Raw genomic sequence first — 17,739 nt, forward strand, 5'->3', positions numbered from 1 at the left:
TTAGTTGGATGCTCAGACAAGAACGTCAAACAACATTTTAGACAAAGAAAATCACAACTTCTCAAAGACTCATTTTCAAGTAGCACTTCTGCTTAACAACACTCCTCATGCCTCAAGTCATATGTATTTCTTTCAACTTATTTGTGAGTCAACTCCTCCTGTGTTGTAAGTAGCAATTTCTGTTTTCTCTCACCATGGCACAGCCCTGGAGCTAAACTTTACTTTCACATTTCAAACTCCTAAAAAGACAAAAAGGTTTTTTGTTGTTAACTGGGAATGAAATAGCCTTACTGTAAATTTAGCAAGGATTCGTTTTCTCTCAAGACATGTGAATGTGGCCATAACATTTATCAGGGGGATCCTTTGGTGCAGAGGATAGAGCACTTCAACTGAGGGCTGTCCTGGTTCTGCTCTGTCACTCACATGTTGGATGCCATCACAAAGTACATTTGATGGCACATTACCCTTTCCTTTTTTCACCTGGTTTGGATGAGGAATTTGCAGGAGGAGACACAATTCTTGCAAACATTACATTTGTACATTAATTACAGCATTGTTCTCCATTGTCCCAACACATGATGCAGGCCTGCATTCAGACCTGTTTTTGTAGCCTTTATGGTGGCAGACTCTGCTTTGAAAATATTCAGGGTTATGTGCTTGACCCCAGAAGTGTTATTAAGCCTTTAAGTGTGCAGACTTTCCTGACTGCAGGCAGTGGTCAGGTAATTATACATAAAGAGTTTTCAGATTAAAAAAAAATAATAATTATGTCCTGGTCTGTTTAAATTAAATACCTGATTAAGTAGCTTCTTAAATCTGAATATGAGTATTTAGTATCTTTACTTTCCTTGGGCTTTTCTCTGTCAAAAATATGTAAATCAATTATCTGCAGGCTCAAACATTTAATTTCATTAAGTACTATATTGTAGAAACACAGACTTCAAGTGAGGTCTGTAGGTCTGTACCTTTGTAAAATGAAAGAAGGAGAGAACAAAAAATGTTTCTTTTTCCATTTTCAATCCATGACTACTTCTATATGCAATATCTAAGATATTTCCTATACAGGAAAAGAATTATTTGGATTGTCATTTGGATTGTGTCAGTTTTATATAGAGGGGGAAATGGGCTGATGACACAGACTCAGTGCTAAAGAATCAATAGATAATGAATACTATTACAGTAATTTCAATTCCCATTGAGCATCCAGGTCAGGTCCTAGGTAACCCACTACACAAAATTTCTTCATCCTTTTCCAAAAGGCAAAGAAGACAGCTTTTGTTCTATACAGTAAGCCCTCTTCAGCTTGCTATCTAAAATCCTCTCCTTAGAGAGAAATCCTTGCCCCATTCACAGCAGACAGGATTTCAGTCTTTATATTTGGATTCAAAGCAGTGGGGAATTGCATAAAGGAAATGTTACATGCAGGGCATTCTCATTTGTTAAGCCCATTGAGCTGTTGGCTTGTGGAACAGCTGTTTCTGGTGATACTGGTCCAGCTTCCAATGGCCTCCTTTTTGTTGGCTTTTGCAGAATACTGAGCAGAGCAGTTCTCATTTCCTTCTGTTGTTTTTGGATATGGAAAAAGGCTCTGAAATGTGAACTGAAAACGTTTTGCTCTCTAAAAATAAATCTACATTATACACTTTTATCATTTCCCTTAGATACTGTACTCAGCTCATCTTTCAGCAGCCATGAGTCTGAGATCTTGACCTCTTCCACATTGGTGGCATTATATAAAATCTGGAAATAATCATTCTTCTAATTGAAGGTAATTTGTACAAGAGGGGAGATTTTAGAATTAAGGCTTATTGGAACAAGTCACTTAGGGGCAAATTCTCTTTTCTTGAGAAGCTTCTAATCAAGGTGAAACAGCTTTGGTACTGTTACTGAAGCGGGAAGCGCTCGCTCACTGCCGGTGAGCTCTGTGTTTAGTCTCGTGCAAGAGACACATTTCTACTGCAGTGCTGGGGGAATATCAAGGGACAGGGGCTGTTGACCCCCAGCATGTGTATGGCCAGAACATGTGTCACCGTGGACTGGAGTGTGTGCAGCACCTGGGCAGTGCGACTGACCGGAACAGCAAACATCTGTCAGTGGAAAAATCTCTCTGCCAATGGTTAGTGGGTGCTGTGTGCTGCAGCTGAGGGGAAAGGAGATGGAAGGTGCAATGTAAACTCTGTGGCAGAGCCAAGGGGGAGAGCAGGATCAGGGGAATATGGAGTGGGTGGTGAAGCAGAGAGTCACTTCAATACAGAATTAGGAGTATTCAGAAGTCTTCCTGTTTTCTGGAGCACTATGATAGGTGCCATCAATTTATCTGCCAGGCATTGACCTGAAGAGGTTTCTTCCTCCAACCAAGATATTTTACTCTCAGTAAATTGGATTACGTTAAACTGTGAGTTTCTAAAGAGCAAAGGAAGGGATTGATTTTATCTCATTTTTGTAAGTACTGTTGTGGTTATTCTGCCACTCTCCCAGCAGAATATGCCAGAATTCCATGTACTGTCTGGAGTGCTGCTTCCTTGCAGGGACTGGTGATTTATGGGACCACAAGTAAAACTAAATTCATGTAACAGAAAATGACTGCTGACTGTTAAGTGAATTTTTCCTGTGAAGGTATGATAAAGAGGAGTGAATTATGGCCCCAGAGGATGTATTTCTATGGCTTGGATGCTGCCTAGCATTAGAGCAGTTCTCACACTGAGTTCCTACTGCCCTCACCTGTGGAAAAGAGAAAACATGATAGTGATCAAAGGCAAGTCTGACATAAAACATTTTGGCACTTTAATTAGCCTTCTTGAGGTCTCGCTAACTATAGGTGGTTAAACCTTTTGAAAATACTGTCATGTAGTAGCAAAATGTTTATCTTACCAGGAAATGTTCAGCCAGGAGCTGACATCTCTCTGTTTCTCTAATGATAGTTTCTTAAAATGTCCTTAAGCTTTGCGGGGCTGCCTCTCAGTTCTGGCTCTGAATCTTCGTTAGGACCCCGGTAAATTCAGCTCTTCTCTGAGAAAAATATACAAATGTATGTATCTTTTTTTTCACTGTGAATGGTTCCCTGAAACTGAAGTCATTGAAGTGACATTTAGAGCTGATAAAATGAGACTGGTTTATCTCTGCTGGCAATGCCTGATTTGGCATGAACTTGCCTTTCTAATAGTTGATATTCAGTAATATTACTGTGCCACTTTTCTTTTTTTTCTCTCTTTCCTAAGTATTAGTAAGGACTTTGCCTTTGCTTCCTGTATTTCTATCAGGAATGCAGCAGTGTCAGTGTCATGAAATGTTCCGGCTTTTGATTTGCAGAGCTCTACTTGTCTCTCTAAATTTGATGCTTTTCACTCTTTTGGAAAATTAACTTGAGGCTCTTGGAGTGAAATGTAACACACTCAAACAGGCAAGGTATGAACTACGTTTTTAGATTTCCAAATGAAGGAAATCTGGACTGAAGTGCTGCATGTACTTTGAATTGTGCAAAATTTCATGGGCACTCACAGAAAACTCTGAAGCTCAGAGGGGATCCAAATAATTACAACCATTCTTTGCTCAGTGTTTGGCCTATGCTCTACCTTGGTATAACCTAATCTCTGCTCTGGAGACTTGGCTGATAGATCTCACAATGCCTTTATTTGTCTGTACACTACAGACTGGAGCTGTACAGGAATTTACCCACCTGCCATCTGCAGGCAGAGCAGCTCTTTTCTTAGTGATTTATAATGCATGTAGCAAAGAATCTCCAGCTCAGTTATTAATAGTGGCTCTGCCTACAGCACAGATCTCCCAGGACAATTCTGGGGCCTTTGGCACTTTTTTTTTCCTGTGAACTTTGAAAAAATGGACTTTGTTCTTTCCTGGACTTGAATCAGATTTCCAACAATCAAAACAGTAACTCTTAGCAACCTTGATTTTCCACCAGGGTTCATCCTGGCTTGAATTACATCTTATCTGTTTTTTCTGGCATCCATTTCTAAATGTAACAGGTAGGTGATCAGGAGATTTACCTCTGAGAAGAGATCTGTCAGGGGTGCAAGTGCCACTGACAGTAAGGACATTTGCTTTCTGTTGCCAGCCAGTTCTTGCTGCAGCTGAGGGTGGAGGCAGCACCAGGCACAGGCTGTCTTGTTTCACAGAACCTTCTTGGAAAAGGTTCTTTTGGAAAACAAAATAAAATATGATCAGCTGCTCTTAAAATATAACACTTGTTGGAAACACTTGCAAACTTCATAGTAATTATTCAGGGGACTTGAGAGAAAGTCCTAATCACAGTGGCTCTTAGTGGAGCCTTATTCATTTTTTCTTGTACTGCGTGGCTGGACAATTTCCCACACACCTACCCACGAGGTGATGACAATGGATGAGTTTCCCCAAAGGCCCCTTTTTTTTTATCTAGTAGTTGAATTTTACCAAGAAATTTCCAATAGATTTGAGTATTTCACACTGTGAAAATAACAGCAAAGCCAAAACATTGCAGTGCCCATGGAAATAGCAATCACGTTGTTCATTGGGTAATATTTCCAGGAAATAACTTTATAAAAGGCAGGCATGAAATTTGCCATGCATTTTAAATATTTCAGCTGGGATTTCTCAAAGTGCTATTGAACTTTAGTGGGATCTTTGCTCTCAAAATTCTTGGACACAATTCTTTCCCCAAAGGAAAGCCATTCCTGTGGTGGTTAGTGCAGGGTCACTGCTCAGCACCCACAAGTTTATTTCCAGACCTGTGCAAGAAACAGCAGATATTTTCTTAATAACTCTCCAAAGTTTGTTTGGTTTTTTGAGACTATAAATAACTAGAAATATGAATCCAGATTCAGTTGGGTGATCTGATGCTGAGAACAGATTCAACTGCAAGTCCCTGAAAGTGAAGTCCTACAGACAGGGGTTCTTCAAAGATATCTTTTCAGCATTTTCCTCCATGCAAAACTTGCAGTTACATCCAGGGAAGGTAGAATATGCTCCACTTCTTTTATAGAGTACATAGTGTTTTAAATTTTCATTTCTATTGCTATTCATTTCATAAAGAACTTTTGCTGTTGACTTAAATAAATTATACTTTTGCATTTAGGACATAACAATCAGCATTCAGTATGCTTTCAGTCTTATTCTTAGGTCTTTTAAATCTAATGCATCCCTTGGTGGAAAATAAGTAAATCAGTAATATTTGAAAATAGAAGTCAAGTCCCATTATGATAAAACAAGTGTATGGAACTCCTTCAGACTGAAGGTCTCCTGAGAACACTGTAGATACAAACATCAACACATTCCTGTTGAGGGTGTTTAAATGTAATTTCTGTGGTAACCCACTTGATCTCTCCTTTCTATTCCTGCCAGCAGTGTGAAAATCAGATTCTATACTGATGTGCTGATGGACACATTCCCCAGAGAGGTGCAAGGCACACAGAGTTTGTATAATCATATAATCTTAGTTCATATGATGAGTATCCCAAATCCACTGCAAATATCATATCTCTCAATCACAAGGCACTTCTGAAGCACATGTAATTCTCCTTAGGTAGGGTGGCTGTAATTTTAAAATGTACAGAAGAGAGAGAGTGCTGCCCTTTAAAAGATGGCTGGAAACTCAGCTGTGGACAACGCTATGGTCTTACATGACAGGAAATAAGCTCCATATCAATAAATCTACATTATTTAGCAAACAACAAAAAAGATATTTTGATGCCTGCTGTGAAGAAAGAGGATGTTTAAGTTAAGGGGATGTTTAAGTGAATGAGTCTGATGCATTCAAAACAGACTATGGAGGAAGGAAGTACAGTAAAATCCCTATCTTTATTTCAAAGACATGATCAACCCCAGTGACTTTAAAATAGAAGGATTAAGATCAAGTATTAATTTGTACAGAAGAATTAAAGGATATTCTGTTTTTCAGCTCTGCAGAGCAACCAGCTGTTGTTTGACTTTTATAAATGTGCTGTGATTTTCAAAGAATCAGATGTCAAAGATTTGTTGCCAATTACCTTGCATTAGAAATTGAGTTGGATTTCAGGTGGGAGAGGAGTTTCTGTCTCTGAACTGGTCTTTGACTGATTGGGAAACAGTTCAAATTGATTCATGTTAGTCAAAATTAGTATTTTTTTTCCTAGCAAAAATGGTTAGACAAAAGCATATGTATTTGAAGAGATCAGGTGATTGAGTTCCTTCATCCTCTATATCTGCTAATGTGAGTGCAAGCTGAACTGTAAGTCATTAAAGGCCACTTCCTCATTATTGCTATCAAAACTAACAGAGTGTTCCTTCCCTTTCTCACCTTTGTCCTTGCACCTCGTGCACAGCAGAGGATGCCAGTCCTGGAGTGGCACTGCTGAGGTGATTCCTCTGACCTGCACCATCCCCTCTAACAGGGGTACACAGCACCTGCCCAGACCCACCTTCCCAAAAATCTGACACCACCTTGGAAACCAGCCTGCTCAGGAAAAAAAAGGGACAGTCCTGCTCAGCCTTGTGCTGGTGTGCCAAATTAGTCTGTTGATTATAGGAAAAAAATAGTTAATTAAAAGTGGATAGATTATGGGGTCCCCTCCAAATGAGGACATGAATAGAATAGGAATTCTATTCATGTCCATCAGTATTCTGGGGTTGTCTCTGTATCCATTCTTGGGCCACTAGATCATCTAAAGTACTTGGCATGGAAAGAAAGGAGCAAACAGTATTCAGAACTTGTTTTTTAAAAGAGTATTTTTATTCTTTTTTTTAAGTTTCATCTCAAGTTCGACTTTCTAATGTTGTCATTAAGCAAGAAGTTGTTCCTCATCTAAATCTGATTGTTCTCCTCCTGTTCTTCAAAGAGCTTGAGTTCATGTTTATTTTTCCTGTGCTGTTGTTTTGAGTTGTTTCTGGGGTTTCATTCTGGTGATTACAGTGTGTTTGTTTAATTTGGATGTACAATATAAAATATATCTCTCTGGAGGAACAATATGTTTTCCTTTTGGCATAGGCTTTTCTTCATTTTAGAATTCATCATTCGTGTGTGGTTAATGCTTACTAGCGATGCCAGGTTTGTTCAAGAAACTTAGAAAACCTTGGAACAAGATGGTTCCAGCTATAAAGGGCACATAGGGATAACACAGAGTAACTGTCTAGAAATGAAGAAAAGTTTAAGTGAAATCAGAACTTAGTGTTAAGAGCTGACCTTTGAACAACACTAAACTTCATTGATCAGGGACATTAGAGGACCCTGGACATCATTCAAGTTTGAAGTTAATATTAGCAAGAGATTTAATATTGGAAAAAAACCCTGTGTTTGAAGGTGGGGCCTAAAGGAAACAGTTACAATTTCCTTTTTTCTTCATATCAAGGTGATCAAGTCAGGAAAATACAGTCACAAACAATATTTATAAGAACACCTTGAATTCAGTCATGTAGCAGCTTTTAGGTGGGTGTTCAGGAATTCTGCTGAAGGGTCTCTGCTTTCATTCAGTGTATATCTGCAGCAGCAGCCATTGCCACCTGGCCTCTGAGTGATGTTAGCGTGTACTGGTGGCCTTATCCAGATTTGGCTGACCTCTTGATGTGCTGAATTTACCCTTTCCTGGGGAGTCATCAAGATTGTGTGTCTCCAGAGCTCATCAGCTCTTGAGAAAATCCCACAACCTACCACCTCAGCTCATACTTCTCCTCTGTTCATCTTGCTGTCTGCTGGTAAATGTTTCTCCATCCAAACACGTAGATAAAACTTTATAAAACTCATTGATGCATTCTCCTGTGGCACAGCCCTCATAAAAGGGTGGAATGCCTGATTTTGGGAAAAAGGGAGCAGCCAGATAGTGAGATAATTGATTTTAACTCAATAACCTTAGTCTTTGTGTGTTGCCTGGTTGAGCAGAGCTGTGACCATGAAGTATCAGAAGAACACAGGTACTGGACTGGGAGGCAACAGAAGGAGGCATGGGACATGGAGGGCAAGCCATAGGGAAGGACGGAGCTGGCAAAGTAGCTGAGGGAGGTGAAAGCTTTCCTGGGAACAGGAGATGTTCCATGTGAGGGGACTGGAGGAAGTCATCACACCACTCAATAAATCATTATTTTGTCTTTTCCCCCTTAAATCCCAGTAAGGGATTCTTTCTTCTTCTCACCCCTAGGTCAAGTAGGTAGGAAAAGGCTTTGAGTTCGGGAAGGGCTATTCTGGTTTCTTCTGCTTGTCCACAAACTCACAACCTTTTCAGTGATCTGAGGCAGTATTTATTTTCCAGCCAAGTATTTCTGCTGCAGGCTGCCCCAGGAGGCACCTCCCTGCCTTGGGTTCAGTATTCTCCCCACCTTGTAAACCACATGCATGCCTTGCTACTGGCAGCTAACAGAAGGGAGAGAGGCATCCAAAGTTTCCCCCAAGCCTCCGTGTCCAGGATCCAAGTGCTCTGGTTGTTCAGATCAACTTTATTTTTATGTTTGTGTCTTGCATTAATTTAAAACCCACTAACAATCCAAATCAAACTGTCCTTCCTCAAATGCGTGCAGGCAAGAAAAAGAGGAGTGTGAAACATGGCACGACTCCACAAGCCCTTTTCTGCTTGGGTTAATTTTTCCTGACACTACAGCATCACTTCCTGACTGTAGCTGCAAATAAACAATTACTGAAAGCACAAGGCTGGACCACACATGAGTGTTTTCCACTGGCATGGAGAAAAGCTGTGTGTTGATTGCTGATTATTTATTTTCACAAAATGCAGTTGGGTTTGTTCTTATGTCTTTAGGGCACCATCTCTCGAGGTGCTGATCCTTCTCAGCTTGCAGGAAGAATTGAGGATGGGATCCAGCTGTGCCCCACAGGTCCTGGGCCTCAGTTGGCATCATTACTAGAAGTTCTCCAGTGTTGATATTTACTGCATGATCCTGAGCAGTCAATAGGAAAGGACAGCAGGGGTGTACCCAGCAGAAGGAACACTTAGCCAAGCCATGTGCTTTTCCTTTAAAACTCCAGTTGTTAAACCATCAGTGTGACATTTACATAGAGAAAAGAAAGGAAATTGAAATGCACACAGAGAAACTTCAGCTTTCTGGCTTGCTGCAGATAATGCAGTGAGAGCTGATTTTTGTATGAGTTTAACTGATTGTACTTAGAAATGTCAGGGTCATATTCTCGATCTATCACTACCTATAAAATGGGCAAAATGGCATTCAGCTGACTGGTCTTTGCCTTCACATCCTGGACAGTCCCCTACTGTACAGGATTCCAGTGTGAGCTGGGGCAGATGAAAGGCTGGTGGCCCCCTGAACCTCCCCAGCAGCAGATCCAGCTTTGTACTGGCTTAAACAGCTGTGACTGCAGGGACAGGCTGAGCACTGAGGTTCTTGAATGACCTGGCTTTTCTTGCAGTGGCTGAGCAGACTATGGCAGCATCCCCATCCCTTTGCCTCTAAGATATAACAGAGGAGTAAACCAGGCCTCCAGGGGTTGTTTTTGTGGGTTGCCTTTTGAAATCTCTGAGGTTTCATGTTCTTTCTTAGGGTCTGGCCTCAGTGCAGTTATTTTGCAGAAACTCCTTTCAACTCTGAAGTTCTGCTGCCTTCCCTGGGAACTGAATCTTTGGTACCTTTTACCTTTATGAAACCTCTGTCCTTCAGACTTCTGGGAGAGAAATTTGAGGACTGGGGAAGGACTTGAAAAATCAACCCTTTCTCAGGCTCATCAAGTTCCTGCCTTATGACCTTCTCTTTGTGTGATGCCCATGTGTTATTTATGAGCACTTGGCTGCTCGTTTCCACAAAAAAAAAAAAAAAAAAAAAGAAAGAAAAAAAAATTGTTGAGGCTGAAGTACAATTAGTTATGTGGCACTGCAAAGGGCAAGAAAGGGGATAGTGAGTGCTGTTGTCCTGGGTTGAGCAGCTACTAAGGTCAGAGATGTAAGGCACAAAAGTTAAGTCTTTTGAAGAAATGCAAAGGAAACAGAGTGATATGTAAATCAGCTTTATTTCAAGTCAAGAAAAGCACCTCACTGTTCACCAGGTGAGTATCTGGTTCTGGGCCTCTCGTAGATCCACATCACATCCAGCCTTTGAGGATCAGCTGCTCAGGATTTTGTTTCAGTAGGAGTAGTAGGAGTAGGATTTGCCTCCAGCCTTGGAACAAATCACTTTCCCTGTGAGGGGGGAAATAAAAGAATAAGATAGCTAAGTAAGTGCTGGGCTGAAGCAGATGTCTTTTAAACAAATACACAACTTATTTTGCGTCTGCTGGTTCCCAAGTCCTTGCTTGCTGAGAGACAAAGAGCAGCACTGCTGCACTTCAGGAGAACCAGGATGTGCTCCCCAGGTACAGATCTGAAAGGTGGCCACTTGCATCCACAAACCTGGCATTTTTGCTGATAAGGGCAATACAGTCACTGCTAAAATTGATCCTAATGAATGAGAGAATTCCTTTGCTTTTCTGAATGCTATAACTGATTAATTCCCCAAAGAATTCTTCTGGGCATCCCATCCCTATGTAAAGACTATGGCTAAGTGGCTTAATAGGCTAAGTGCTTTATAGAACAGCTCTATAATATTTTAGTTGTCTCTTTTCATTTCAGTAACAAGCATAAGGGAAGCTAATGTCCCAGTATACAGGGATTTGCAATCACCATTAATGGGGATAATTCCCCTCATGGGAAACAATAAAAAATACCGTTGCCAGAGCTAGAACACTTTTCTAGATTTGCATTTTCATCACAACAGATTATATCTCTTCTGCTAAATTTCTTTGTGCTCTAGAGGAGAAAATAAATCTGGCAAAGAGAAACAGCTTTAATTGTAAAGATAAACTCTTGATGGGGCACAGTAAGAGTGTCTGAGTTTCCCAAAACAGCATCTGTATGATTGAGGAAAATGAAATAAAATCATGGTAGCTATTAGTAGTTCAGTGAGTTTTAAATGAGCCCTGAATGATGGCAAAATTAAGAAGAGTTTTTGCCTTTTTCACATTATCATCACTAACAGAAGGGGTCTCACTTGCTGTTTGTTCTGTTTTGATGGTAAATCCTGTCCTAACAAATATGCTGACAAGCTGTAAGAGAGCAACTGACTTGAATTGCATGGGAGGTCTGTCTCATATTCCACACCCATCTTAGATCTTGTTTTTGTGTCTTTAAAATATGCAGCAATGGAGATTAATACGTTGGTTTGCTTTTTAATGAGTGAACCTTGGATTTGAAGGTTTGCTGCAAACTCTTTTATTTAAATGCTTTCATATTTATGGCGCCATGCTTAGAATGTTATGAATAGCATTATCTGGCTATTAACTCTTGTGACAAGATGGATTTTAGGATTAAATAAATTGTGAGCATTCCTTTTAAATTGCTGGAGCTAAAGGGGTTAGGAGTGTAGGAGTGGTAGATTACCCAGCTGCAGTCATTCCTCCTGCATAGCCTTGTGATATGTTACAGGGGTTCTGGTGGCTGAGTAGGAGGAAAGAAGTCACTGGAAGCAGCTCAGATTGCACAGCCTTGACTCACCCCACAGGGTAGGTGACCAAGCTCTTTCATGAGCAGCAGGCAGAGAGAGGGAATGGCAGCCTTGATTTAGCACAATATAAGCTCCATGCTGGGCATATAGTTACTGTCCTTTGAAATCAGTCAGATTTGAACCTTTTGTGCTTAGTTGTGATTGCTATGCTGCATTTTTTTCCTCTGCCTACCATTATGAGCTGGTGCAATGTGCTAAAGCAAGTGATTATTCCAGGAGCTGTTTGAGGGTCAGCATGTTTCCATTGTGTGACTGGTCCCAGTGATTTTTTTTTGGTGCAGAAAAATAGACAGTTTCTCTTTTCTTCAACTGCAATATAATAAATATAGAATTCTCTCCTGCTAGAAGTGTTGTGTTAGAATGCACATATGAGCTGTCTGCATTCAGCTGCCTATCCCACCTGTGCATTCCCACCTCCGCTTTTGGAAACAATTCCAGGCCAAACCCTGTCTCTTTTAAGCACATGAGGACTGACTTTAGTGGGGCCTAAATCTGTATCCTCTCTCAAGCAGGTTATTGCTTTGAAACAAGATAATGTTATGAGTCTCCTATTGGCTTTGAGCCAACGCTAGTCTTTTAGTCAAGCAAGGAAGAGTCATGTTTGTAGACCTAAAGATTAAACATTTCCATCCTGCTGTCACACCTGTTTCCATTGAGAAGTGCTGGCTGCATGAAGAGCTGCTACCATTTACAGTCAGCTGTTCCTTGGAACAAGCCATCCTCTGTACTCACCTTTCCAGCTTCCGCTAAAGCGTGTTCTTGGGTGATTCATTCTTTGCAAACAAACTCTTGACTAGGTGATCATTTCCTTACCTGTTTCTCATACTCATGTGTTATTCCCCTGCCTGCTGCATGGTGTGCAGTGGTTTATTCCATCTTCAGTTTTTTAAAGAAAAAATTAAGTTTCCGATCTTTAATTTTTCCATACATCTAGGTCCAACCTCATTATTGCTAGGAACTTTGTTCACTGATGCTGGTTAGTTGAGGAATTGTTTCTGTCCCACCATCTAGTTTTAATTTCAGCCAGTGTTCTGGCTGGATAACTGGCTCAGTTATTCAGGTTAGTATGACTCAGTTGTATCAGGCAAAGATGTATTCATGTTACTACATTGACTTCAAATACAGCAGAAATTAATGTCACTGTCACTGTTGGGTGAGGTTTTCATATTAATGGAATGTGAAAGGAACAGGAAAAGGGAAGACAGTAAAGAATGAGTTGCTCAGTTCCAAAGAAATTAAATCAGGAGGTATGACCTTTAGTAGGAAAGAACTAGCAGGAGAAGGAATCACATGAACCTTTCTCTTATGTCAGTGGATAAATTTGGCATGTTTCAGCACAAGGTGTAATGGGAACAAATGATACTATGATTGTCTTGTCTGTTCTGTAGGCTTGAACAGTAATGCCATTGGTCTGATCTTACCTGTGAAATGGAGAGCACAGGGTGCTTGTGAAAGCCTTTTGGTCTGATTGCTGAAGTTGTTATTTTGAAAAAATCAGAAACCCTCTCAGGCAGTGTGCTTGGATAGCAGGAGGTGGAAATGAGGCATGCTGCCTCAAGTGCAAATGGTGGGGAGCAGGAGAATGGGAACAGCAATAAAGCCTAGGAGCTGGCATGGGGAAACCACAGGAAGTGAGGCACGTGAAACAGCCCCAGGGACTGGCTGGGTGTTCCAGACTTTGGACCTGATGAGATCAGCTCCATATCCCATTGGGGCTGGTTGTGTCCAGGTGGCCTTTTGGGTCTTCCTTTTCTGAGAGGAGACTGGTGAGGGCAGCTCATGGCAAGGGACCTGGTGGGACACAGTTGTTGGCTGCAGCTGAGGAGGAATCTGACACTCTCCAAAGATACCAAGGAACCTGTTGGCTGAGATTCCTTCTCTGGGAATGGGACAGTATCGGTTAAAGGTGTTCTTGGTGCTGGTGTGCTAATGCCTTTCACAGATTAATAGGAGAAATGGTTGGAAATATTGCCTTTTGGAGCAAGCTCCTTGCAAGCAAATTACAGACTGTGAGTAATAAATGCATTTGACAGCAGAGTTTTTGATTTTACAACATATTCATAACACCTCGGAGCACTTAGTACCTTGTTAACCTAATTAGTATACTCTGAAACTGCCAAGGCAATCTGAACAGCTGTTAATCACATGCCAAACTATCCAAGATCACGCTTTGCTGTTACTGCAGAGGCAGCCAGGAGTGGATTGGCAAAGAAGCGGCTTTAAACGTCAGAATGCACAGACAACTGGTTACAATAAAACCAAATAATGCTGAATCAGAAATGAATACAACAAAACAAGCCATCATACCATAGACTGGCCTGCCTCATTGGCACTTTAGGAACTATAGTGGTGTGTGAGTGGAAGTTGCTTATCCTGGAGCTATGAAAAGAGCTCTACATGGCTTGTGCTGAGCAATGCTGATGGTACCACTGCAGCCTGGAGGCTCTGCAGGTGTTTTCTAGCATGGCCCAGAAAAGGGAGCACAACTGCAGCCTGCAAGCAATCAGACATGCACCTATACCTGACTTAACATCCTGGAATTGAGCAACTTCAGCTTATACCCACCCTGAGTCATTTCCAGTCTTTGGGGTTCAGGGCTAACATTAAAGTGCAGTTCAGCTCTCAGGAACAGGTGATCCTTGATCTCTGTTGCAAGACAGCTTTTAAAGCTGTAAATGTAAAGTTGGACAGTTTGGTCCTGTCCAAGAGGAAGGACAGGGGATCATGTTAATTAACATGTCCATTAGGGAGCTGCTTTCCAAATCTGTTCAAGTTTCCATAGCAGGGTCTCTTATGCGACGGGAATGTCTAAGCTACAGCAGCAAAGCTGGTATGGTTTCTACTGACATAGCAATGGCTGTCTGTGTTCCTGCATTAGATATAAATAATACAAAAGATCCTGAGAAACTTTTAGAAATTGTATTTAACCTAAAATAAAAACAGTAAGAGGATTCGTGTCAGATATTCCACCTCACCTGTCAGCTGATAAAATTGCAGTTTTCAAAGTCTGCTGTCCCATTTGTAGCCAATACCACTGAATTGCAAACCTAATATATTTTCTCTAGGAATAACAGTGAAATGACAAATAAAGAGCGTGAGTTAATGATGTATTAAACCCTGTTCATGTGAGTAATGCAAGTTAGCACCTGTTTATAGAAAATAAAATTAAGCTAGCTTGATATATTTTATGAGTTTATAATTCAGCTAATAGAGGAAATAGTGGTGGACTTTTGTAGGCATTTGATTTGGGCCATGTGATATTTTTATTAACTGAGGAGAACAATAGAAAATAAACATGTGATATATTAAACTATGGAAACCTGGCTAGTTGACAGATACAGATAAAATAGAATTATTATAGGGCAGGCAATTTTGTAGAGAAATCCAGGAGAGACTTATCCTTACCTTTATAATAGGAGAAATTTTTTAACCTAGTTTTATAAGGAAGGAACATTTTCTTTCATGTTTTCCACATCTGTTTGTGCTCTGCCCTCTGACAACTTTTGTACCCATTGGACAAATTTTAAGCAACTTTGCAGAAGTTTCTGATTGTAACAATCATTTCTGTGGAAATCCACATAAGGCTAGGGAGAGCAACCAACAATTTGCTCTAATTAGAATAAATGCAGTAGTATGAACACATGTATTTATGGACACACACATTACTAGACACTACACATGGCTGAGAGACCCCATGAATGCTTGACCCTCAGGAAAAGCTGCACTGTAGCTGGAGACTCTCCACACTGTGGGAAGCTGGCCTGTGCTGGGTCTGCTCCTTAGGGACTGCTAGTTATGCATGAGAAGCCAAAAAAATTAAAAGTATGTCACTAATGCCTGCAGCTGGACGAGCAGTCAGGAGCAAATAGAACAGGCTGCTGATACAAATAGCTTGGCTGGCTCTCCATAGGTAAACAGGACCAGTCCTAAAAACTGCAGATCTCACTGTCATGGAGGGAAGGACATCAGTCCTCTTTTAGGCTCAGGGGCCAGTAGTGGTGTTGAGGAGTTGGTGACTTCCAGCACTGAGGTGGCTTTTCCCTTGCTAGGAAAGTGCTAATCCAAACAGCGTGTTTCTTGCAAAAAATAACCATTAGTTAAATGCAAGCTTGTGCTTGGTCTCATGAAGATATGACTGGCACTATCCCTGTTTCTGTGACTCAGAAGATATAGGAGAGTGGAGTCATCCAAGTTAAACATTGGACAAGAAAGAGAGATGGAGTTAGAACAAAGATCATCTATGTCCCAGGCCTTCTGCTAGGTTTTTTTTACCTTCCATATCTGTATGTTCTCATTTTTAAGTGGCAAACCAATCCACGTGAATATAAAAGCAGCACCTTTCTTTGATGAAGGTTTGTAACAGCTTGTGGCACTCAGCACTCTTGAAACACAATTATGGTCTGCTCCGTTGCTAAGGCTTTTAGATTTTAATTATTTTGAAAACACGTTTGTAGCAGCATATACAAGAGCAACAGGGTAATAATAACAATAAAGCTATGTTGTGTTTTTGGTATAAACTCTTTGGTTTGGAGTTTACGATTTATGTGTTCTGGAACTGGATTCGTGCCTTATAAAACAATGCAGCAGCCTTTTCTCATTTAGTTAGCCATCCATTTTTATTAGGGTGCTCTATACAATGCCTGCAATAATATTATAAAGGTGCACAAGGTTCATTATTTCACAACAAGTGACTAGCCAAGACCATTATTATTTTTATAACAGCCAGGCTTTCTATTGAAATACAGTTTGGATTATAACCTTTTTTTTCCTCTTCCCTCTTTCTCTTTTCTCTACCCAAAGCTGAGATGTGCAATTGTTCCTTTTCAGATTGCTTTTCCACTCTCCTACAAAACATGTCGTTTTCTGTGAAATGGATGGATTATAATGGGAACAGATCAGTGATAATGCATTGCTGGAATACAGCTATCCCCAAGAGAGCTTATAACAATATCCAGTCTTCCTAAGCTTCAAAATCTGCAGTTTGGACAGCCTATGGTTCTAACATAGAATCTAGCTCTGAATTTTCTCTGTGCTTAGAATTCTTTGATGCTCAAATATTGTTTGGGTTCTGCCCTTTCTGTCACATTGCCATGGCAACTGCCTTGCATAAAATCCTATGCTCAGACAATACAGCCCCTGCTTTATAGAGGGCCTTCAGGCTCAGAAAAGTTGAAATTGTTCAGAGAGATGACTGAAGATTAATGACTGTGCTTTGAGCACAGCAGAGCACATTTCTGAAAATCATGGTAATTAAATAAAAAGTACATACAGGTGGTGTGTTCTCCGAGTCAGGAGTGTTGACACCTGCTGGGAGTGGTGGAGTTACAGTAAATCTGCAGTAAAAACACCTGGGGCTCTTCTTCCAGCACATAGTTTCTTCATGCTAAATACCTATGGTTTGTAATTGGCTGTGGTGGTTTTCCTTTGCCCGTTCTCTGGCTGTAAATGGAACGCCCTGAGCAGGGTTCCCCACTGGGGCTGGCCCAGGCTGGTGCTGTGTGCTGGGCTCTCTCATCCCAGTGGGCCCCTTGGGGAGGCCAAAGCTGCAGTTCCTGCCACTGGCCTGTTGTAATTCCATTGGCACATTAATTGTAAGGAAGATGAAAACAGAGCTGCAAATTGCTTGTGCTGAATCATAAACCAGGACGCGTTTCATGAGCCCATTAAGCACATGCCCTTGATGTTAAGCATATGCTGAGATCTGCTCCACAGCAGCAGAGTTTGGTTAAGTATATGTTTTTAAGTCCTGCACTGTTTTGAAGAGCTTTTAGAGTTGTGAACCACAGTGGGACAATGAATTAAATACGTTGATTGGATTTACAAAAGTGTTAGCTATTTTCATGTTCAGTAATAACATCTTTAATATTACTGCCACATTAGCTGTAAGCAGCTGTCATGCAGCAGGATTTAAAATAATCTTAATGGGAATGAAGGCATTTTGTCTTCCCCAAAAACAATAGAACATCCTTGGTTTAGACTTTGCCTGCCTCCAAAGGTGAGCAGTTCTCCTTGGGATAACCTCCAGAAGCACATCTGTTTGAGAGCAGTGTATTACAGCCTTATGTTACTAAAACACGTGTACTAGGAAAAGCCTAGCTTAGCTAAAAATCTCGTCTATTCTAAGGGGATACAAATATTAACTCAAACCAGATGCATAAAGGCTAGGGACATCTTTGTTCACTACAGCAGGTCTTTCAAAACTGGTTTCAGATCTTATGTCTGCCCTATCAGATCTCTGTTTGCAAACACTGAGAAACCTGCAAGTATGGGAATTAATGAAAA

The 17,739-nt window shown here is 40.8% G+C and overlaps 1 protein-coding gene across 10 annotated transcripts in view; it reads left to right on the forward strand.

Moving 5' to 3' along the window:
* The window catches only part of KALRN (kalirin RhoGEF kinase), a 473,084-nt gene that overhangs the window by 345,397 nt on the left and 109,948 nt on the right, over positions 1-17,739 (forward strand). The window lies entirely within an intron of this gene.

Source organism: Passer domesticus, chromosome 10 (genome assembly GCF_036417665.1).
Source record: "Passer domesticus isolate bPasDom1 chromosome 10, bPasDom1.hap1, whole genome shotgun sequence".
Taxonomy (NCBI): Eukaryota; Metazoa; Chordata; class Aves; order Passeriformes; family Passeridae; genus Passer; species Passer domesticus.